At 43.8% G+C, this 24421-nt stretch overlaps 1 long non-coding RNA gene across 4 annotated transcripts in view; it reads right to left on the bottom strand.

The window, feature by feature from the left end:
• The window catches only part of LOC124500986 (uncharacterized), a 136891-nt gene that overhangs the window by 72908 nt on the left and 39562 nt on the right, over positions 1 to 24421 (bottom strand). The window contains exon 1 of one of the 4 annotated variants that reach the window (XR_006959682.1): positions 18026 to 18897. The exons of the other annotated variants lie outside the window; for them this stretch is intronic. This is a non-coding gene — a long non-coding RNA (uncharacterized LOC124500986). Of the gene's footprint in view, positions 1 to 18025; positions 18898 to 24421 lie in introns of those variants that run through there. 4 annotated transcript variants of the gene reach the window in all.

The following is a 24421-nucleotide window of genomic DNA, read 5'->3' as shown; positions in this document are numbered from 1 at the left end:
TTTCTATGCAATGGTTCTCCACAGTTTCTATACATTTATATATTTGGTCTAAAGGCAAGAATTATCTTGAATAAATATGAGCACTTTCTCAAATACAAATTTACATCAGATCCAAATAAGGGGACTTGGAAAAGAAGCCTTGTAACAAAGGGAGACTTGAAAACACAGAGAAGGATGGGTTGGAATTCATCAAGGAATTGGATGTGTATTGCCAGAAGGAAGTGAAAAAGGCCCAACTCCTTAGAAAAAGAGAGACACTGAAGAAAGAAGTTGAAGACTAGCATAAAGTCTAGGGTGTCCAGAGTGAGTAACTGGGCTAGAACTCAGTCTATGCCATTAAGTCCACACAGATAAAATCTTCAACAGCTCTTTTCCTCACATGCTGGGGAACGAGGGAAAACCCCACTCGTATTAGAAATATAACCGAGGAGGATGAAGGCATATGTCCATTTCCCAGTGTGATTTTCCTAGCTGCGTGTAATCTGTATACAAGATAACTCACTTGCTAACAGGTTCATTTCTTACACTCCAAATGGCTGACTGCCTGCGTGGCATTCCAATGCCTCAGCCGGGGAGAGGGGTACCAAACATAAGCAAGGCTCCAGCCCTGAGATCCCGGACGAAAGAGGAAAGCCCCTGGATCTGTTACATAGTTAGTGGTTAGTTGGTCAGCGGTTGAATGTTAGTGGCTTCGGAAAACCTTTGTTTCGGGAAACTGAGGCACTTCCTCTTATCTCCTCCCGATGTCTGTTCCGTGCTTCCTTGCATTACCGTTTGAAAAAGTCATCTTAGCAAAGAGTTCACTCAAGCACGGAAGGCCCTGAGCTGGACAGCGGCCAACCACACACCAGCGTTGTAAAGGACCAGGGCTGGCGTCAGTTCTTAGTTTGTAGAAACATATGGGAGGCATGGCATCAGATCCTATCTTACCTAGTGTAGAAAGAACGGGGTTCCTCTCCACAAGCCCTTGCTGAGACAACTTATGAGGCAATCAGTTTGTGGTGATGAGGGGATGCAGGGGAGTCAACCCACATGAAGTTCCCCCAAAGCAAAAAAAAAAAAAAAACCATTATTGTCACCCAGGCCCAGTGAAATTCAGACAGCTGTCAACTCTTGCTTCAAACCACAAATATGGTTGTGGTAAACACAGACAAACTATTGGGTTTAAGTAGACTATCTCTTGTGCCAAAAATACATATATATTTCTTTTCCCTCCTCCCCCACAAATCTGTTTATTACTAAAAAGCTCTGGAGCCTTGTGAACTGGGCTAGACCAGTGTAAGCCTGTCTTTCCCCCGGGGCCCTCCTCAGTATACTAAACTGGGGAGGGATTTGCCTGTGTTAGAGAAGGAGACCCACTTTCTGTACTGGCCACAGAGCAATGAAGAATGAAATTATTCAAAAGGAGAAAGGCCAAGAGAACCAAAAGAAGCCAAGAGGTAAGGGAGAAGAAGAAATCCTCATCTCTCCCTCTTCGATCTATTCTCCACCAGACTCCCATGTCTGACCTTGGCCCAAGTCCCTCAAGCGTCCTCCCGAGCAGGGCTTCTCAAAGTTGAGTGTGCAGGAGGGTCCCCTTGGAACTCTACAACTGTGGGTCAAGAAAGAAGAGAATCTACACAGTGGAGATCATGAGCCCAAGGACCAAGAAGGAGTCTGAAAGGCCTGTACCTACATCACTAGTTCCGGGAATCTGGCTTTCCCAGAGACAACCTGTCACTAGCTAAGAAACTTCAGAATATGGTTGCTGACAGGTAAGCGAAACCATAAATTGGCTTTAATGCACACAAGATAACTTGGGGAAAGAAAAGAGCAAAACCGCAAAGAGGAAAGGGTCCAAATTAAGTGACGGGCTGAAGTTTAGTAAACTGGTCAAACCTGCATAACGGCGGCAAAATTCCAGAGGGAAACAGGGCTCTGGGGGAAAGAGCATCAGTGTGCAGCAGGCAGAGGCACCCAAGTCAGGGTCTTAGCTCGTCTTGCCAGGGCTCGTTCCCACCTTCTGAAATATTGCTTCCGGGTCAAAAACAAACTTTCACCTGACGTTCAGATGATTACACACCCCTGGACAAAACCTCTCATATGACTTTGTGACTAATTCTAGACCAGCTGCATCTGGAGGGAAGATACACCAGAGAAAAACATACTTTCATGTTTCAAAAGACTTAGGTTTGACAGGAGGTGCCGATGGAGGTGCCCACAGTGAAAGGACCTTTATGGTGAGTTTTATTCACATACTCCTTAACTAACTACAGTGTCAGGTGCCTCGAGGTTTGGAGCATCTAGCAAGGTCTTCCCCTTCCTCTATGAGGCATCCAATTACAGACCCTAGGGATGAAGCTTCCACGAGACCCACTTTTGCTCTGGCTACCCATCTTTCTTTTCCTGGATGCCTACAGCAAGGGAAGGAGGTTCTTAAAGATATTTTCAGGAGCCATGGGCACTTCCTCCCTCTCCTCATATAAATCTCAAGATACCTTTCAGGATTCAGCTTAGATGCCTCCAGTTTCCATGAGACCCTTCTCTGACTGTCTCACTTCTTCCTCAGTGAGTTTTCTCTCTCCTGAATTCGTGCCAATTATCTAATGATAAATGACCACTAGAATTAATTCTTGACTATCTACGGTTTGGTTAGCCAGGGAATCAATAATAATAATAAATAATCATTATTATTTGAGCATTTGTAAAACAAAAATAAACAAGATGCCTCCAAATCAACAAAACCATGCACCTGTTAGAAGGTAGCCACTAGCTGGAAGTATACAATAACCTGTAGACATCACCACAGGTCTGTAATTGTGTGGGGAGAGTCCCATTCCATTACCCCTTGGACATGTACTTACTATATTGGTGTCCCAGGTGTCATCTGCTAGCATTCATTCCAGGACCACACAAGTTGATGGAAAAACCATTAGTAAGTGACTGGACGGGTCATGTGCAGGAGCCACGGTTAGAGGCAATTAAGCAATGACAACAGTCGGAAGGTGATATAGGAGAGAGGACGCCAGGGACACTGTGGGGGGTGGGGACTCCCTTCAAAGATCACTGACGCCACTGAGATGACTTTAGAAAGAAGAAAGGACAGTTCTCAAGGACACACTAAGACAACCCAGGTTTCATTTTAATATGGGGGAAGGCATATAGAAATCTTGGTTAAAGAACAAATGATAGACCATTTTAAGAGTACTGACCATGGGCCCATTTTATCTGTGAAATGATTTATAGGAGAGTTTGTCATCCTGAACTCTTATGCTTGCAATATTTTTGCACATTAGGATCATATTTATGGAACAGTGAATGTTTTCCGAAATACTGGATTCTTCCCAAACTAAATGTTGGTAGTCTTCACTAAGTAATGGTATATTAAATGCATTCCGAAGTATAATTTGACTGTGACTATCCATTTGTATTTTACTTCTCTTTTTTTTTTTTCATGTTTATTCTTGAGAGAGAGAAACAGAGACAGAGTGTGAGTGGGGGAGGGTCAGAGACAGAGGGAGACAGAATCTAAAGCAGACTCCAGGCTCTGAGCTCTCAGCACAGAGACTGACGTGGGGCTCGAACTCACAAACCGTGAGATCATGACCTGAGCCAAAGTCGGACGCCTAACCGACTGAACCACCCAGGCGCCCCTCTACTTCTCTTAATCAAGAGTTACCTGCCTTTCATATGTTCATATATTTTTTCCTCTCTAAAATGAGACTGTGGGTTTTTAGCTTATATTGTATGTTCTTAGTATTTCATGGGCAGGAAGCCAGTGCTCAATAGATGCCGAAAGACCGACAGAGGTACCAGTGGGCATGGGGCAGCTCATTCCCCCCATGAAGGCTCTGGCAGCCAGCACTCCACCAGCTGCAGGAAGATGCGCACAATCAAAATAGCAACTGACGCGGGGACACATGAAGGAGAGGGAGCTAAAATAAGCACCTCAATCCTCCCTGGTGAGATCCAGAAGCTCCACCACCCTGCTGTCCTTGGGGCCATCTTCCTAGGGGGATACATTTCCCATTTGATGGGCTTTTGACTGTTACTGGCTGGGTCTCCCATATACCCCATTACAGTTACAGTTCTCAAAAGGTAGCATCAGGTCCTCTTATGTTTTCAAATATGCTCCTACAAAACCATGGGAGGTGTTCTGCTTCAAATCCAAAGAATGTAGGTACTATCTAAAATCACAAGTAGAAAAATTAAGTTAATGGGCAGAATTCTCAATTTTACCTTCTGTCATATATATATATATATATATATATATATATATATATATATTTCAAAATCTTTTGTGCCTTCTAGCACTTGTACTAGTACTTGCCTAGTAGTAACCACAAAATGCATAAACAAGTAGCAAGCAAACATTGAAGAAAAATTCAGCTTGCTGTTTGATAGACACATGTACTTGGGAATATGACTTTATGTTGTTTATAGCACCCAAATATAGTACTGTGGACCAAATGTTCATGTCTCCCAAAGTTGACATTTTGAGAAGTTCTAATCCCCAAGATGATAATATTTGCAGTTGGGGCCATTGGGAGGTGATTAGGTCCTGAAGGTGGAGTCCTCATGGGATTAGTGCTCTTATGAGAGAGAGGGGGAGAGAGAGAGAGAGAGAGAGAGAGAGACAGAGAGCTTGCTGCTTCTCTCTGCTCTCCACCATGTGAAGACACAGCAAGGTGGCCATCTGCAAACCAGGAAGAGACCCCTCACTAGAAACAGAACCTGCTAACACCTTGATCTTGGACTTGCTAGCCTCTAGAACTGTGAGAAATAAGCATCTGTCATTTAAGCTATCCAGTTTATGTTATTCTTGTTACAACAACCAGAACTAAGATCTATATGAAGAGCCAACTTTATATTTAGTGATTAAATATATGTGTGTATACATATATATTATGTATAGACACATACACATATGTGTACATAGTTACGTATATAATGACAAAACACATCATATGCTAAGTTGTGAAACAGAAAAACAGAATGCAACATTTCAGCATTTCCAAGTGTACCTCAAAAAGCACCATGACTTTCTCCAAGTGTCCTTAAACTTGAACAGTCTGAAAGCCACCACCTGAGTATATTTTTACTGGCAGTTCCAGAAGGCACTCTAGCTGTATAGCTGCCACAACAAAAAAGGCCCTTCACAGAATCAAGTGCTCACGGTTTCTTCTGTCAGAGGCAATTGGACTTCCCAGTGGATCACACCAGGCTCAAAGCAGCCACAATATCATGGCCCTCCTTTTGGGCTCCTAGACTCACAGTCTATCTGTGCGATGCAGCACTTGGTGAAGACAAACATTTTCTATTACTCTCTACTGACTTCATGGGTGCATATTTTCACAAAACTAAGGTTATTACGCTGGGCTTTGCTCTTTCTTTCTTAAGTGAACAACAAACACCAAATAAAAGGCCTATTGATAAGCAAGCTGCATCTGATAAGAAAAAAATGCTCTATGGGCTGGAGTTCACTCTCTGTATACTCTGCCTATCATCCCTTTCGATAGGTAAGGAGGTAATGGATCTCTTGATGGGTAAGGAGGTAAGGAGGTGACTTTTGGTCACTCTCACTTCCTTACTCTCATCTTAAGTTATGTCTTCTGGGTGCATGTCCCAGAGGTGGGTCTCAACAGGTTCAAGTATAAGGAGCTCCTGTCTAATCTCAAATTATTTCTTGTACCCACCCTCTGCCATCCGTTGCATAGTTAGTAAGACAATGTCAAAAGGCTACTATGAACTCAGTAATGCATCTCACAGATTTACATTTTATAAATCACAGCACTTAGGAGCATTTCAAGTAATAGTGCTTCTGTTGGGGGGAATGCAAATGGGCACAGACCCTGTGGAAAACAGTATGGGGGTTCCTTAAAAAAATCAAAATTAGAACTACCATATGATCCAGTAATCACACTAGCAGGTATTCACCCAAAGAATACAAAAATACTTTAGTCTTCTCTTCCATCTCCTTGAAAAGATGTATGTTCCCATACTTTTATGGCAGCATTATTTAAAGTAGCTAAAATAATGGCAGCAGCCCAAGCGTCCACTGATAGATGGATGGATAAAGACAATATGGTGCACACACAGACACACACACACTGGAATATTACTTGGTCATAAAAAAGAATGAAGACTTGCCATTTGCATGCAGAGACATGGATAGATCTAAACAGTTTAACACTAAGTGAAATCAGTCAGTCAGAGAAAGACAAATACCATATGATCTCACTCATATGTGGATTTTAAGAAACAAAACAAAGAAAGGGGAAAAAAAGAGGGAGGGAGTAACCACAAAACAGACTCTTAACTACAGAGAACAACAGAGAACTACAGAGAACTCTTAACTACAGAGATCATTACCAGAGGGGAGGTGGGTGGGGAGATCAGTTAAACAGGTGATGGGGGTTATGAACACACTTATCTTCACGGACCAGCACTGAATAATGTACAGAATTGTTGACTCGCTCTCGTCTACCAAAAAACAATATAACAATGTATGTTAACTATACAGGATTAAAATATAAATAAATTGATACAGGGCACTTGGGTGGCTCAGTCGGTTAAGTGGCCGACTCCAGCTCAGGTCATGGTCTCGTTCGTGCGTTCGAACCCCGCCTTGGGCTCTGTGCTGACAGAGCCTGGAGCCTGCTTCGGATTCTGTGTCTCCCTCTCTCTCTGCCCCTCCCCTGCTCACGCTCTGTCTCTCTCCCTCTCTCTCTCTCTCCCTCTCTCTCAAAAATAAATAAATAAATGTTAAAAATTTTTTTAAAAAAAATAACATAAAAGCTTTAAGCGAGATTAACAACCTTTCACAAGATTCTACCCACTTCACAGTCAGTATCTCCAAGATAAATCTACACATCTTTTTTTTTTTTTTTTTAATTTTTTTTTTCAACGTTTATTTATTTTTGGGACAGAGAGAGACAGAGCATGAACGGGGGAGGGGCAGAGAGAGAGGGAGACACAGAATCGGAAACAGGCTCCAGGCTCCGAGCCATCAGCCCAGAGCCCGACGCGGGGCTCGAACTCACGGACCGCGAGATCGTGACCTGGCTGAAGTCGGACGCTTAACCGACTGCGCCACCCAGGCGCCCCTACACATCTTTAATAACACAGATTAGTTTCTGACTTCTCTGCCTAGGGCAAAACGGATCTTCATCACTGTGAAAGTCCAAACGCGGTTTGTAGCCCATACCTCCTGGGAGACACCTTATTGCCAGAAGAGAGACAAAAGAACTCTCTCCCCAGATCTTGGGGCAGGGCTCAACCTGCAGACCTCTGTCATGCAGGTGTCCTCTGACTCTGCTACGCTTGCACCGAAGTGCCACTAAAGGCGGTCCTTACCCTTGAGATCGGTTGATTTGGCTTCCGGCAACCAAGTCAAACAGATGTGACCTTAGCATCTACTCAACATAAGGCCCCGAGTTGTGTGCAGAGAAGAAAAAAAGAAACTCAGGCAACAGTGCAGGTATGAAAGACTTTTAAAGAAAAGTAATTTAAAGGTCCAAATAGAAGAAACGAACACAAAATGGAGAGGCTAAAAAGGGAAAGGGTAAACCCTAAGATTTCTCTTCAAAGAAGAAAGCCATTTGGGCATCTAATGCTTGAGGATGAAAAGGCAGGTCATGAAACCCTCACACCTTAGTGGTAGGAGCAGAAAATGGCATAGCCACTTGGGAGATCAGTTTGGTTGTCTTTTTATAAAGTTTAAATACATATTTACCATCTGACCCTGCCATCCTGGTCTTAGGCAGCGATCCATGAGGAAATGAAAACTAACGTTCCCATAAACTCCTGTACATGAATGATACGGGAGTTTTATTCCTAATCACCCAAAACTGGACACAACCCAAATGCCCTTCAATTGGTGAATGGGTAAGCAAACTCTATCTACACAACGGACTATTACTTAGCAATGAAGGAACAAATTACCAAAACACACAACGACATGGTTATATCTCAAGTGCATTAAGCTTAGTGACAGCTGCCAGACTCAAAAAGCTATATATTGTGTGATTCCATTTATGTGATGTTTGGAAAAGGCAGAACTCTAAGGACAGAAAACAGATCCGTGGTTGCCAGAGGTCAGAACCGAGGGGAGAGATTGATTACAGTGGAGCACGAGAAATATTTTAGGGTGATGGAGATTTACATCTTCACTGCGGTGGTTACATGACCAGGCACTTATCAAGACACATAGCCGTTTACTTTTTAAAAATGTGAATTTTAGTATGTGTAAATTATACATCAATAAATCAGACTTTTTTTTTTTAAAGCAGCACTTAGCAATTATGCCAACAAAATTATCTCATGGAATGGGCCTGTTCTTGCCTTCTACAAAGTTCTACAAGCCATTTATCCAAATTCCTCTATTAACTCCCACCCCCAGTTTCTTCTCATACAATATTTATGAGATGATTGGTTGCTCGTTTGTAGGAGAAAAAGCTCCTTCAGGCATATGAAATATCTTAAAGTAACCTCTGAGTCTTTAGATAATTATGGGAACTCGCCTGTATTAAAAATAGACTTGGGTGTGTGCCTCTTTGTTCTGGTGCTAAATATGGGCTGGCTGGTCACTGAGAAAAGCAGGCAGGTAAGACTCCAATGGTTCTGTCCATCTATACCGACTGTCACCACAAAACCATTAAATCACCAAGAAGTTCAGGTACCATGGACCTTACGTGTTGAACTACATTGAAGGTGAACCAAGGTTACTGCTAAAGTCTTTAGGCAAGAAGTAAATCTAAGACAAACCTTGCAAACCTTTAGTAAGGTAGGAAAATCAAAACATCACTGTACTATTAAACAGCATAACTGCTCTATGATTTGATCTACATATGCAGACTCAAAACAGTACGAACGACCCTGGTTCTTTCCTTCATTCAATACCCAGCAGATACATCTTTTTTTTTTTTTTTTTTAATGTTTATTTATTTTTGAGAGAGAGCGCGCACAAGCCAGGAAGGGGCAGAGAGAGGAGACACAGACTCTGAAGCGGGTTCCGGGCTCTGAGCTGTCAGCACAGAGCCCGATGTGGGACTTGACTCACGAGCTGTAAGATCATGACCTGAGCTGAAGTCGGATGCTTAACCGACTGAGCCACCCAGGCACCCCTACCCAGCAGATACATCCTGATTGCCTACACGCGTGCTAGGCATGAGAGATACGATGACAAATCAACGTCCCCGTCATTATGGAGCTCACATTCTCTCGGGAGTGATAGATCAATTATAAATACACGAATGGACAAATAAATTGCTCAATCGATTATAGACTGTAGGTTTGTAAAAGCTTTGGGGAGGGGCGCGGGGTAAGAGAAGGTGGGACTTATATTTTAGGTAAAGTGGGCAGGTATCTCTGCGGAGACCTGGAAAACTGGGGAAGCAAGCTGAGGAGTATGTGGAGCGAGAGTTGGTCTGGCAGAAGAAAGGAGACCAGTACAGATCCTCAGGTCTCGAGATGGGCGTGTGACTGGGTGTCCAAGGGACAAGCGAGGTGGCTGGAGTGGGGTGAGGGCAAGGAGGTGCGGCTGGGGAGCTGGCAGGAAATGCTGGTCAGAGACAGCTGGCACAGATCATTACAGGCTCTGTGCCAAAGAAGGACTTGGGGTCTTATTCAGAGTTTATCCAGAGTTGGGTTTATCCAGAAGCCAGTGTTGGGCGTGGGCAAGGGAGTGACATGATCTTGATTTAGTTTTAGAGATTACCTATAGTTATGCCAAGGAAAATAGGCTGTAGGGGAAGGCAGACAGGCAAGGTGGACCAGAAGAAACAGAGAACCTGACAGGAGAGGCCACTCCAGCCAGGCAGCCAGGCAGAGAGGGTCAGCCCTAGATGGGGCGGTGACAGGAGAGGAGATCAGAAGGGACTGGCTGGGCAACCGGGTGCACGAGGGTGCCACTGACCAAGAGGCAAGGTGCTGAGACCTGCTGCAGATTCATTCTGTATCCAGCAGCCGCCAAGCCACTCCACGGGAAATTCATATTATATTCCTATCAAGAAGTGAGATCGGCGAATTCAGATAAAGGAAAGGTTAATTTGACCCAAATGACATTATTCCTTCAGACTTGAAAAGCTTTACAGTGGTAAGAGTTGACTCAGGACCCGTTTAGATATTAATTTTATCCTGCAAAAGCATCCCCACCGGCTAGCGTATTTACTATATACAGCCAAGAAACAGATTTCTGTAAGAAACTATATATTCCATTAGTGAACTTTGCAGGAAACAAAGATTTCCGGCGAAGCTAATAAAAACTTCAAAGCTTCTCAAATATCTACAATGCTTTGAGGAGCCCCTTTATCTAATCCTTACTAAAAGAAAAGAATGTCAGCCAGATTGAAGAATATGGATATTCTTTACTACATTTACATTATAAAAAAGCTCTGTCCGACGGGAAACAGAAGTCAAATTATGAGACTCTAATTAGTTTACATGTGAAGGCCTTTTATATAAACACTGTTTGCTTGACATAATCCACATCAAAGCATTTACCTGCTTTACGGATTATGTTCTTCAGCTGTCCTAAGATTTCAATGCTGACAAAGCTCTTTCTGAGTTTTGCCAAAGCTGCGTCTAACCTAGGAAGCGGCCAGGAACAGCACACGAGTGCACCGTGCGATCAAGTTTGGCACCTGCAAGTCCGAAGTGCAGTAGGAAGAAGGCCAGAGAGGCTCCGCTTCTGCATTATTGGACTCTCTGTGCATGTCCCAGATCCCATCTGCTTCATCCAAGGCAACATTCGTGCCCAGGATCCAACACACAAGGAAAAGTTTAACTTGTTTTGATTGGCGTAACTGTGGCCTGCTAACATGCACCATGTCTTTCGGGAAGAGGCCACTCCCGTATTTTCCATCTTTTTCTCCTTCTTTCCCCCGATTCCACAGCACAGAGCCTGACAGGAAGCCAGATCGAAACACACTCGGGGACGCCGAGCACGGGGACCTCTGGAGACAACAGGCATAGGCTTTCCATCTATTCCTTTTGGGGAGAAAATGTTTCCATCCAGTTGGGACCATCCACATTTGAAACCATCTTATAAACGTAGTCTGCTTTTGTTTTTTTTAAAAGTTTTCCTCAAAAGGGGGGTGCCTCGTGGCTCAGTCGGTTAAGCAACTGACTTCGGCTCAGGTCACGATCTCAAAATTCGTGGGATTGAGCCCCACATCGGGCTCTGTGCTGACAGCTCGGAGCCTGGAGCCTGCTTCGGATTCTGGGTCTCCCTCTCTGCCCCTCCCCTGATCACGCGCGCTTTCTCTCTCTCTCTCTAAAAAATTAAAAATCAACATTAAAAAAAATTTTTTTTAAGTTTTACTCAAAAGAAACGAGCTCCTGAAAGTAACCATACCTGTTCAGCTCCAACACTAGTTAAGAGAAAAATCTCCTCTCAGTGATTTTACTCAGGTGACGTAAATGGCCTCCCAGTGTTTCCTTTTGGTAACATTTTTAAAGTCCTTTAATGGTTTTCCAGGTGTTTTCCTACCTCCCTATATCTCTTAGGATATATTCTTGGCAAGATCTGTTCTAAAACAATTCACTGTTTTGCTCGAAAAGATTCCTTACTCAAATCTCGGAATTTAGTATCAACTAAATCAACCACAGTATCAACTATGAAAGACAGATTTTTTTTTCTGGCTTGTTGCGTTAAGATGTCAAAATGTATTCTGTTTTTCTAATCTCGATTCAGGACTTCCTTTCACATAGCCCCTCACTGTTACAATAACCAGATGTTTCTGCCTCTTTTCAGAAGACAGCAACAGCGAGCCTTTACGCCCTAGGCTTCTCCCAGGTCATCTGTTCAGATATTCACCTTATTTCTTCCCAAGCGTTCCAGACAAATCTTCTCTATCTTTATTTTTTAAAATTTCAGAGTTAAAACACATACATACCCACACAATGTCAAATCCTCTGCCAAGAATGAATTCAGTGTGGTTTTCTCTTTGGACTCATCTACAATGACTTAAAGATGAATTATATCTGGATTCTCAGAGGCCTGCTAAGTATTAACCACAATGATGTGAAATGTTAGAAAATTGGGTCAGTCTGAACCTCCATTATTAATCCAGCCTGCTATCACTTCTTAGTGAGATTCTATTAACACATTCTGAAACTGTCACTGGCCCACTTGAGAAACTAATGAAATCTATAAGCTCCCTCTCTAGAAATATTCCAAAACAAAATGGTAGCTATAATTGCCATTCTAGAACAGGAGTCAGCAAACTGAAGCCCATGGACTAGATCAGGGCCACTGCCTATTTTGTCAATAAAATTTTATTGGAACACAGCCATGCTCATTCATTTCCATATTATCGATAGCTATTTACCTGCTACAATGCAAAGTTGAATAGTTGTGACAGAAACTGTATGGCCCATAGAGCCTGAAATGTTTACAGCTGATCCTTTATGGAAAGTTTGTCCACCTCAGCTTTAAAACCAATGACTTTTAAGACAATGCATATAAATCCTACCCTGTGTGGTGTTGAAAAGTTACTCACCTAGATTACCATTTTCCTTGGGATTAAAATCAAATGACCAAGTTACATGCACAAGTGCCTAGCACAGTGCCTGAGATTCAGTAGGCAATCAGTATATGTCCCCTTCTACTGGCCAACCTCCTCCTGAGCCTTTGGTTCCTGGTTCAAATGTCTCCTCCTCTCTGCCGTATTCTCCCTGCAGAGTGGAAAGCTCCCTCCTCTTGGCACCACAGATTATTTTAACACTGGGTATCCCATATTCTCATCACCCACTTGTCTTTCTTCCCATACAGAATGTGAATTCCTTTGGAATAAGTGCCATGTCTTATTTGCCTATGCTTTCCCAGGGACTGGCCCACAGCAGTATCCCAGCAAAGACTTTTTTCAAAGAATAAGAAATAGCAAATCGACACTAGAAATACTCTTAATTCTAAAAGATGCCATGCGAAGATCTTTAATAATATCATTAGTAAACAATAGCAAACTTCCCAACTGAGTTTCATAAATAATGAACACATCTATCTTTCTTTCTTTCTTTCTTTCTTTCTTTCTTTCTTTCTTTCTTTCGATCACCAACTTAAGGGCACAACGAGATACATATTATAGCTGTTTTACTGACCAGGCGAATGGCAAGTTAACATTCCAACCACGTGTAGGTACAAAAAGTTCCTAGAACCCAAGAAAGAAATAATGACTCTTGCTTAAATCCAACAACCTAAAATATGTATATTGCTCGCCAAGACTCTCATCTCTGAATGGCAATGTAAAGTATGATATTCTTTGTAGTTACAAGAGCCTGAATTTACATTTCTAATACTAGTGATACACTTCAGCATAAAATAATTTTTTTGAAAAGATAGTCATTTAGGGGCACCTGGGTGGCGCAGTCGGTTGAGCGTCCGACTTCAGCCAGGTCACGATCTCGCGGTCCGTGAGTTCGAGCCCCGCATCAGGCTCTGGGCTGATGGCTCGGAGCCTGGAGGCTGTTTCCGATTCTGTGTCTCCCTCTCTCTCTGCCCCTCCCCCGTTCATGCTCTGTCTCTCTCTGTCCCAAAAATAAATAAACGTTGGGGAAAAAAAAAAAAAAGAAAAGATAGTCATTTTGGTTTTTCATGGATGTACTTAAAAAACATCCATTCATTTAAAGATGAACGAGTCAGGCACTGATTCAGGCAGTGAGGATATAATAGGAAATTAAATAAAGTTTTTGCTGTCATTCCAGTAAAGTAAATGAGCTTAGAGAGATCTTAGAATTCATTTTGACAAGATTCTTCTTTATTTATATTCCATAAGTTTTCCATTACATTATATTCCATAAATAACTAAAAGGATCTCATGTTTCCAAATAGAGACAGGTCTCTATATTGGATTGTTTCCTCTTGCTAACATAGCAAATTATTATGTATTTGGTGACTTAAAACAACGCAAATTTGGGGCGCCTGGGTGGCTTAGTCAGTTAAGTGTCCGACTTCAGCTCAGGTCATGATCTCGCAGTCTGTGAGTTCGAGCCCCATGTCGGGCTCTGTGCTGACAGCTCGGAGCCTGGAACCTGCTTCAAATTCTATGTCTTCCTCTCTGTCTGCCCCTCCCCTGCTCACGTTCTCCCTCTCTCTCTCTCTCTTTCCCTCAAAAATAAACATTAAAAGCAATTTATTAAGAAAACAACACAAATTTATTATCTTATAGTTCTAAGGGTTAGAAATCTAAAATGGGTCTTATTCGGCTAAGCATCAAGGTGTTGCCAGGGTTGCATCCTTCTGGAGGCTCTAGGGGAGAATCCATTTCTTCGCTCGCCTGCATTCCTTAGTTTGTGGCCCCTCCTACCATCTTCAAAGCAGCAAATACAGTGCAGACTCTCTCCCATGACGTCACTTTGACACTGACTCTCCAGCCTCCCTCCTTCACTTCAGAGGACGCTTGTGATCACCTCAGGCCCACTCGCGTCACCTAGGATAATCTCCCCATCTTGACATGAGTTGAGTAGCAAACTTAATCCCTCTTTGTCATATAACCTAACACAACCGTGGCTTCCGGGGATTAGGACGTGAACCATGATTCTTTGGGGAGCCGTGAGATTCTTCCTGCTACAAACATCTTTGTAGCAATCGGCTCAATGAGGCCAGGTCCCATGTATGCCCCAGTGTGAGACCTGGAACACCATCCCTCCTAGACACCAGTTCCCCCACCGACTGGAATGTTCCTCCTCCCCAGAGCCTCCCAGAAGCATGCCATCTCTGTTCTTCCACGGGTGCCGTCATAGGACACTGCCATTCCTAGTCCTCAAACTATGCTCTATCCACACCCTTAATTGTTTTAATAATAAAACTAATGACTTTTCTCTGGCCTGCCCTGCTCCCCAGATGAAGGGATAACCATGCCCTGTCTTCGATCCCTCTATTCTAGTAAGGGATAAAACCCCTTTGCCCGAGCGTTACACAACGATTTGTTAATCATAGTAAAGACATATTCATCTATATCCTGTTGCTGTGTTCCTTCTGTTACCTCAACATACATGTGTTCACTCATCGTGCCTTTCAAGTTCAGAGAACAGAGGGCTGTGTGTGCGTGTAGATGTATGCGTGGATGTGTATGACATAAACCCCTTGAGAGGAAAGACTGCTTAACTTGCTAAACGCAAATACTGAGTAGACACTAGTCAGCTAAGCAAAGACTGAGCAGGCTTTGACCATGACAGCACAAGAAGACATGTTTCTGGGACTATACATAGAGTGCTGGAGAGATTTCCTGTCAGCAAAGGTAAGTGGAGAGAACCGGGTGGTGTGGCTGGCTCCAGCAGGGCAAGGGAGGTCACTCTGGGCCCTGAGATATCACCTGGGGGGGCCACAGCAGCTGGCTCTTCGGACACTGAGCTGCATTCTGGCTCGGGGGAGTGACAACCAGCTCTTCTGTTTTTGACAACGGCATCTGGCCACACATAGGGCTCCAGTTCAGCTGGCGTTCACCTCGGACGTAATGCCCATTTGGCTGTATGGAGCAGATTTTCCAACTCTCTTTTCCTATTGGCACATGGCGGTGACCCCTGGGTATTGGAAGCATCTACTGAGAATCAGATCTAGTCACTTGTACGCGAGTTCATCCCAGGTCATCAGAACCTATTTGTCCGCTAGGCTAGAGATCGCTCGCCTTAAGAATACTTCAAAACGAAGGTTTATAAAATACCTTGATCAACTGGGTGTTTAACGACTGCTATTTAACGGTGATCATGTTTTAAAATTTCAAAGTTAAAAAAGTGTTAACTTGAGGGACTGAATTGTATTGACTCTCTTTCTATGTGAGTGACCCAGACACCCAGTGTCCTATCTCACAAATTCTCCCTCATCCTTTCTCCCCCTCAGCTCATCTGCCACCCTGGGGGCACAGATGTCAAAAAGCGTGTTCACTTTCCACCCCCGAGCTATGCTTCTAGCCAGAAGAAGTGAAAACTGCTAGAAGGGTTCCATTTTTCTTGCTCCTTTCCTCTGCCATGCACTGTAAAATCCCCAAACCAAAGAAAAAAATTCTATCAGGAGGACCAGGCCTGGTCCAGCCCCAATGCTGTTAGTGTTGCTAGAAGCACCAGCTGGGACACAGTTTCATGGGCTATTTAGGCCCTGCTGCCCAGATTCCACGAAGATGGAGGGAAAAGAGCAGTCCTTCCCATTCGAGAGCTGCTACCTGGGCTCTCGGGTCAACTCCGCCAGAAGCTCGTCCATGCTTGATGTCCCCACCCACCTTCATTTTTGACCACTCTACGTTCAATCCAGAGAACCCCAAGATGTGCAAGCAAGAAAACGATGATCCAGAGATCATCCCGCCTAGACCCCTCAGTCTATGGGTGAGGACATGCTCGTGAGAAACACGTTAACGCCATTAGAAAGCCATTAGTCTTAAGGGCGCCTGGGTGGCTCAGTCAGTTAAATGTCTGACCCTTGATTTCAGCTCAGATCATGATCTCAGGGTTTGTGAGTTCGAGCCCCAAGTCGGGGCTGCTCTCGGTGCAGAGACACTGGGTTTACAGCTGTTTGTAGGCAATGGAGGGCTTATCTCGCTCTGCTGTCTTTTTACTGAATTCTCAAATGTAGTGGTGAATTACATCATATCCTTGCGAGGATAGAAGCAGCTAATAAGGCCACTGAAGCCACGCTGTAAGAAGGCGACCTCAGTCTACAAGCTCTATTCCTCTCTGCATCAGATGGGACTTCTTTATTAGCTATTTTATTAGAAAAGCAATAACCTAAACAAAAAGCATCGAGTGCAGTTTGGAAGGGCTAAGGACAAAGCATCAGAAAGCCAGACGTTTTTTAGACAACTGTGTGTCAGGTACAACGCTACAGGCCAGGGGTCCAGCCCCACCTTTATAGAAATCTGCTACCTGAGGAGATCAACTTCTAAAACACACAGTGTGGCACATGCTCTAATACGGATTTTGTCCAGGGGGGCCCAGAAGCCCTTTTCCACCTCTAGCAAGTGCACCTGACCCAGCTAGCTTCTTGACATCTTGAGTGATCAGTTAGGTTTATTCCATTGAGAAGGAAGGGGTGATGTATTCCAGGTAGCAGGAACAGCACGTAAAAGGCCACGAGGTTGAAACCGAGCCTGGCATTTCCGAAAGGCTGATCGTAATTACGCACGACTAGAACATGGCATCACGGGGTGGAGGATGGAGGTTTGCATCGGAAGGCCCTCTACGCCAGGCTGAGACTCGAGGTGACGGCCCCGAGGCTACGGCCAAAAATTTAAGATGGAACAAGTGTGCCGTGCATTTCCAAAGGGTGACAGAGTTCGAGGCAAGATCGAGAATGGCAACGCAAGGCGGAGGGAGGGAGAAGGTGGTTGCAGATGAGGCTCCCGACGGGGCCAGCATGCCAGGACATTACCTGCTGAGCTCACCCCACTGGAGCTGTCACAGGGCGGGAGGCGAGGGCTGAGAGATGCACAGAGCTCCGCAGGGTTCAAAGGAGATGAGCTCTGCAGATTGGAGCAGGCAGGGAATAGGATGTTGACTAGTGAACCAGAAAGGGGGCGGCATGGGGGGATCAGAGCCGGTGGAGCCCAACAGCATGGGGTGGAAGAGAATGGACCGCCACACGAGACCTCGGGCACGTGCAGGAGGGCAGGGAAGACGGCTTGTGTGGGACAACTGGGCGACACAGAGTAAGAGCCGCGGAAACACTTGGTGACGGGGAGAGAGACTCTAGCTAGCTCAGTACAGAGCCTGACCTGCAAAACCTGGACAATTTCTAAAGCCAGAATGCTGTGCGTGCGTGTGTGCATGCATGTATAAGAGAGAGAGAGACAGAGAAACAGAGAGAGAGGGGGGAAAAAAAGACATGCAGCAGAAGTCTGTGGTTTCATTAAACGTGGTGTCAATAAATCTCGTGATTGTCTCAAAGTCACTCATCAGCTGCCCAAAAGGTAACTATTATTGTGCCTTAAGGTTAAAATCCTTGTATCTAAAATGTCCTTTCCAGATGATGTCGCTCAGCATCAAGGTTCTGGGAAAGTCTGCCTACCTCCCTCTTCCCTATGATCACCTGGAGGGGAAGCCCAAAACCAGAACTTACCCTCAGGGCACCTACTCAAAGATATTATTAGACCATCAGAATTGGATTTGATTCTTCCATCAGCCAGACTTCATATCTGCTATAAATCAAATTGTGCACACTGCAATAAAGCTTCTTCTCTCCGTGTTCCTTTGCGCGCACCCATTTTTTTTTTTTTAAACAGAGGCGGGGCTTCTCAGACAGGGCCAGACTTTCTGCCTCCACGTGACTTACCACACACTTCCCGTCAGAGGTGACCAGAGGGGAAGACTCGGTTGTGACAACCAGCACACGCCCTTCCTGCGTCCCCCCACCCCCGCCCCGCAACCCATCAGAGATGTTTCCTGGGAGGGGCGGGTGAGCACCAGAAGTGAAAAACTCCTGCCACGGACACCAGAGCTGGTCTTGGCTTTTCGTGTTTCTTCCATGTCTATCTGTAAGCATCTTGGAAAGGATCTCTTCTGCTTGAAGTGGATAACTTAACCTGTAGTCACCAACAGGGTGAGAATTCAACACACCTCCTCCTCAGCCTTCCAAGAGAGGGAGGACCACAGACCACACAGCCCGCTGGCCTGTGTCATTCCACCGAGAAATTTATGGATGAGGGGACTAGTCCTGTCCCCAAGTAACATTTGGTTTGGTCAGGGAGAGGCATTTATGGCATCATTAAGTCAATGTTTATTGAGCACTTACTATGTACCAGGCACTGTTCTAGGCTCTTGACATTAAGTAGCAAACGAAACGTAAAGAAATTCTTTGCCTCATGGAGCTAGCACTCCAGTGAGGACAGGACTTTCCAACACATAATTAATAAAAGGTACCAAACCAGCAACATAAGGCAAAGACAAAGTAATGCTGCATTTAAAAGGAAGGAGGAGGGGTGCCTGGGTGGCTCGGTCGGTTGAGCATCCAACTTCAGTTTCAGCTCAGGTCATGATTTCATAGCTCATGGGTTAAAGCCCCACATCGGGCTCTGTGCTGATAGCTCAGGGCCTGGAGCCTGCTTCAGATTCTGTGTCTCTTTCTCTCCATGCCCCCACACTCTGTCTGTCTGTCTGTCTCTCTCTCAAAATATAAATAAGCATAAAAATTTTTTTTAATAAATTAATAAATAAAAGGAAGGAGGAAATGCTTCTTGCTGGAATAAGGGAGGCTCCATGAGGAAACAGGAGCATAAAAGCTTTGTTAAAACTCAAAAATGCCTTTATAGGCTCAAGTATGTGTTATCTTCAAGGATGGTCATGGAACGCTCAGACATTCTCCAGAAAGGTTAGCCCACAGTGCTTTACCTCCTGCTTAATGACGATTCATTCTCCCACTGTCCCCATGGAATGGCAAGGAGCCTCGGCTGTGGGAGGCAGATACTAGGGGTTCAAGAGTGCCAGAGGAGGTGGGGTTCAAAAGTCAGGTTAAGGTCCTCCTAACACTCAGGTTTATAATCAACTCATGGTAATCTTCTCCCTCCCAACCTAGGAAAACACACACACCCCACTTTAGACTGCTTTTTATCACCTTTTCCCCTGGGTAGCTACCAAGTATCAGGTGAAATCCCTGATTCGCCTATACTAAGACCTCCCCCGGGAGCCAAAAGCAGGGTGCCCTCTGACTCACCAGGCCACTCCCTCCACGGCATCCTGGGCACCCCGTCACCATGGAGGTTCACCCGCAAAACCATTCTCTCTCCAGACAGCCCTCCAAGGGCATGAGGACTAAGAGTGTGAGACGTTTAGGAAATATGCTTGAAAATTGAGAGTTTAAAGAAAATCACCCCCCCCCAAAGCAAGATAAATGTACCAGAAATGATAGGTGCACTAATCTAGTTGAATGTCTTTGTTTAATTTTTTAAATGTGTGAAAAGAAAATAAACAAAACTTCAATTCCTTTGGGCCATCGATTGAGAGATGGTAGATAGATCCCTTTTGGTTGGGGGATCTAAAAAAAGTCTTAAAAAGTCTTCTTCCCAATTCAGCCAGGCTCCCTTTCCAAAACATCCTCATCAGACAGGTGTGAACTTTCTACAGAAACATCTCCATCCTTGACAGCTTCCTGGAGGAAATCTGTTCGTTGGCCAGTCAGGTGTTTCAAATATTCTCTAGACGTTTCTTCATATCCTTAGCCCACTGGCCATAGGATCAATATAGCTCAAAAGGTAGATCAGCATGAATTTCAAGATGGTTTCTTTTTAACTATAAATCCAATCATTAAGTAGAATCACGTCGAGAAGACAGGAGAAATAAAATGACCACTGGCGAGCAGGAATTGTGATTGCCCTTAAGAACAAAATATTGTGATTGGGCTTTGGAAAGATAATCTTTAGGGAAGCAGTAAGTGAGCTAATGGTGGAACTGAGCTTTTGGCTAGAGTTCTGGGAAACAGGAACTAAAGGCGTCCAGGTGAGGAATTCTGACGGGGGACGGGGAGGGGGGAGGTGGACAGAACAACCAACGTGAGGACAAGGCGGCTGGGAGGGGACAGCTGCTGCTGGAGCCCAGCCCGAGAAAGAACGAGCCTCATCAGGGTGAGGCCATCACTTGTCGTGGGGCTTCAATGAGTTGGAGCTGGGAAAGAGGCTAAGGCCGCTGCTTATGACGTTTCATCAAAATGTATGTGTGATTAAAATGAACACCTGCACTTTAGCAATCCTCTATTACAGACATCTTGGAAATTCCAACATTCTCTAAGTGTGGGGATGTCGCACAGCATGGGCATGGGACACACGTGGTCTAAGAAAAGGAGTAAATGCTTAGCTGGGTCACACCTTCATCCTCAGGTATGCCTACCTAGAAAAGTTTGTTTAAGAAGACTATGCTGGGGTGCCTGGCTGGCTCGGTCGGTTAAGCGTCCGACTTTCAGCTCCGGTCACGATCTCGCGGTCTGTGAGTTCGAGCCCCGCGTCAGGCTCTGGGCTGATGGCTCAGAGCCTGGAGCCTGCTTCCGATTCTGTGTCTCCCTCTCTCTCTGCCCCTCCCCCCGTTCATGCTCTGTCTCTCTCTCTGTCTCAAAAACAAATAAACGTTAAAAAAAAAATTTAAAAAAATGACTATGCTAAGTTTGTTTGTTTTTATAAATCACTTATCTAAATCAGAACAGTACCAGTTATTTAATGTGAGAGAAAATACCCGAAACTGCGAGTTTTTTGGTTGCTGCTATTGTAGCTGACCTCCACACCAGTATTGCACATTCTGAAATTATCGATAATTACCTTTAGTATAATACCTGAAATTCACAAAGAATGTGCTATTCCTTCTGGTCTCCGATGTACCTTAAGGTTGGGGTGGTGGGGGCTAGTTTTACAAGTTATTGGATGTGATTCCCAAAAAGTGAGAAACATATACATATGTGGGGTGGAATAAATTGGTTTGCACATACTCTAAGCTCTGACAATACGGGACTACACCCTGCTTTATCAATTTCCCTCACTCCCATGTAATCCACCACAGAAGAATTTGAAATTGACACAGAATATGTGTAATTCTCTAGTTTGTTTCTACTTGGTAATTGAAATCATGACTAAAATTGTCTTGATTGAATCTACTTTAACCTGACTTAACTTGAATCGTTTGTCATTAGCTGCTGCAAAAACCGAGGTATCCCCAATGACAGCACACAGTTCCCTTTCTTGCTCAATAACCACCTCCGAACTGTTGCAAGTTGTCAAACAAGCGTTGCAAACAGCTCACTCCCATTTGCAGAGGAAGCCACAATATCCACAGACCAAAGCAGATACAACCAGTGCCAATTATGCTTCCTTTATCTTGATAAGAGGAAGCAAATCTAATTATAACGGATGAACAAACTATTACCTCCCAAGGAAGCATTGAAAATTTCCAAGATCTTGAATTAAAATGAAAAGCGCTGCAACTTTTAATACTGTAGGATTAGCTAATTCCGCTTGTGGACGCTTTACTGCTGTGAGCACATCTGCTTCTGGAGACTGTCCCCTTCTGGGGATGACTGACAGCTTTGTTCTCTGGACCAGACTGAGTGCAACTTCAAGAAGCGAAAAGTCACCAACCTTCGCAGATGATCAAATACTCAGTGCAGGGTAACTGCCCCTGCCAAAGCTTGGAATCTGAAGGTGCCATTCAGATCCAGGTTTTCTGTGCCTCTTCCCCCTGCTTCCTTTGTTATTTAACGCCAGACTCCCTGGGATCTCTGTTTGCCCCGCTTGGCAGAAGCAAAAGACACTGTTCTCCCAGTGTTCTTGTTTCGCCCTGTGCTTCTCTTAGCCAGACGCCAGATGCTTTGCCTTAGTTTGTTTCTTCCTGTTTACAGCGACGGCAAAAGGCACTTAGGTACTGAAACCGTACGCAGAACTGTGCTACACACGTGAGAAGCCCTTTTTACAAAACTGTCTACCTCTAGAGATGTCTGTGGTGACACGGCCCCCCAAAACCCCACAAATTCTAGCCTCGAGAGTCGCTCAGTTGCCCAACGGTTAGGATACATTTAAGTTATACTAACACATTTACTCCGTGGACTGTCAGGCGGCCGTTAGAACAGGTGAGTGTGAAAAAGAGATATGTTTCGATTACAATATATAGGTGAGCACTGAAACTACTGAAAGTACAATTTCAAATTGTTCCAAAGTTGCTGATCACAACTTCACCAAAAGTACGGTTGTGCATATGGATGTGGCCATGGAAATTATGAAAGTTTAACATATGTACTTCTATATATAGCGCAAATAAACTAAAAGAGGGAGACGGTCACCGACTGCCACATTCTATCTAAGAGTCTATGGAAACAGAATGATAGAGAATTTGCCAGGCTTAAAACACCCCACACTTTAGAATCACAGAATGTTGTCACTAGAAGGAACTTTGGCTCAACCTTCTGATTTTACAGATTAGTCCCTTTATAACGAAAGAAATTAAGTGACTGATTCATGAGCATACAGCTCCTTACTGGCAAGAGGGAGATGAGCCCCAGATCTCCCCACTCGTGAAACAGTCCTCTTTTCTGTCCAGCACATTGCAGGGGATTCATACAAATAAATCAAGGATCCTCTTTATCCGAGTAGTCACGAACCAATTACTTACATAGTTATGAGCTCTTCTAGGGAAGCATGCTTTCCAAACGCTGAAGTATTTCCTAATAACCAACCATTTTCTGACTTGACTCCCCACTGAAAATCCCATCCTCGTCCACAGTCGGCATCTCCACCGGATCCTGCCTGTGAGTGTCTCGTACCTCCCACAAAACAACACACTTCCAAAATGCAAACTTGCAAAATGAAGTTGCAAATCTTGCCTCCCAAATACAGAATTGCATGAAGGTGATCAAAATGACATCGGAGAACTTCCCCAGGGAGCAGGGAAACAGCGGCAAATGGGGGACTGACTGAGCAGTTTGATGAGGAAGCAATCATTTCAGAGAAAAATTTTAAGCTGATGGCAAGACAGGGATTTTAATACAGAAGGAGTTTAATATTAAAGAATCTAAAAGGCCCAAAGGAAAATGACTAAGACTTTGAATATTTTTGTGAAACTAGCCGTCTTGGAAGATATGACATAAATGTCAAATGTGATTTAAAAGTGCTGCAACGTACATACAATTTTGTCCAAAAAAATTACTCCTCTGAAAACAATCAGCGTTTGATTTTTGCATTGCTTACTCTAAAAGATAGTCAGGGTCAAAATGATAATCTAAATTTTGTTAACTATAAACTAAAATAAATCTATTTTCATATTTTTCAGGGTTGTTTTGTTTGGTTTTGTTTTTGGTAAACTACAGTCCCAAAGCATTTTTTTAGTTTTATTATGAAATTTTGATCCCCACTTAAGTGGATTCACTTTAAATGGCCTTTTTCTGGTTCTAATTATCCTTGGATAACAAGGACCTGCTGTAGAACGTTCAGAAAGAATTTCTTAAGTATAAATCTGTAATGTGAAGGATATTTATATCATTTCAAGCCAAGCATACATTTTAGAAGCAGGAAGTTCAGATCCAGAATATGAAATAACAGGGGACACTGTGTTTCTATCTTGCCCCTCTGTCATCAAAAACAATGCATTTCGTATTCTACCTTTTTACAAAATAAAAACAAAGGTTACAAAATCACCAATGACCAATGACTATATTTTTCTCAGGTCTTCTAAAAAGTGTGCAAATATAACAAGTACGTGTAATCCATCCTGGATTAATAATTAAATTTCTAGTTCTATATCTTATTTTACTTGAACAAAACCATGAAAAAATCTTCATACGTTTTTTTAATAGTGGCTGATTTGCATATTGTGATTAGTTCTATCATCTGCAATTATCTGTGCCTCTGTATAATTCATGGTCCGAACTTCACCTGAGAACAATCAAGTTGGTCGAGTGTTCCTATGTTCAAAATATTTATTACCTAAAAATAGTTAATATTCAGGGCTATCTGACATTCACTTAGATAATGAAAGCTATTCTAGTATC

The sequence above is a fragment of the Lynx rufus genome, unplaced genomic scaffold (genome assembly GCF_022079265.1).
Source record: "Lynx rufus isolate CCGP_SWC_20201006 ecotype Redwood Valley unplaced genomic scaffold, mLynRuf1.p SCAF_7, whole genome shotgun sequence".
NCBI lineage: Eukaryota > Metazoa > Chordata > Mammalia > Carnivora > Felidae > Lynx > Lynx rufus.
The sequence above is the reverse complement of the archived record's forward strand: the minus strand, read 5'-3'. Positions and strand labels throughout refer to the sequence as shown.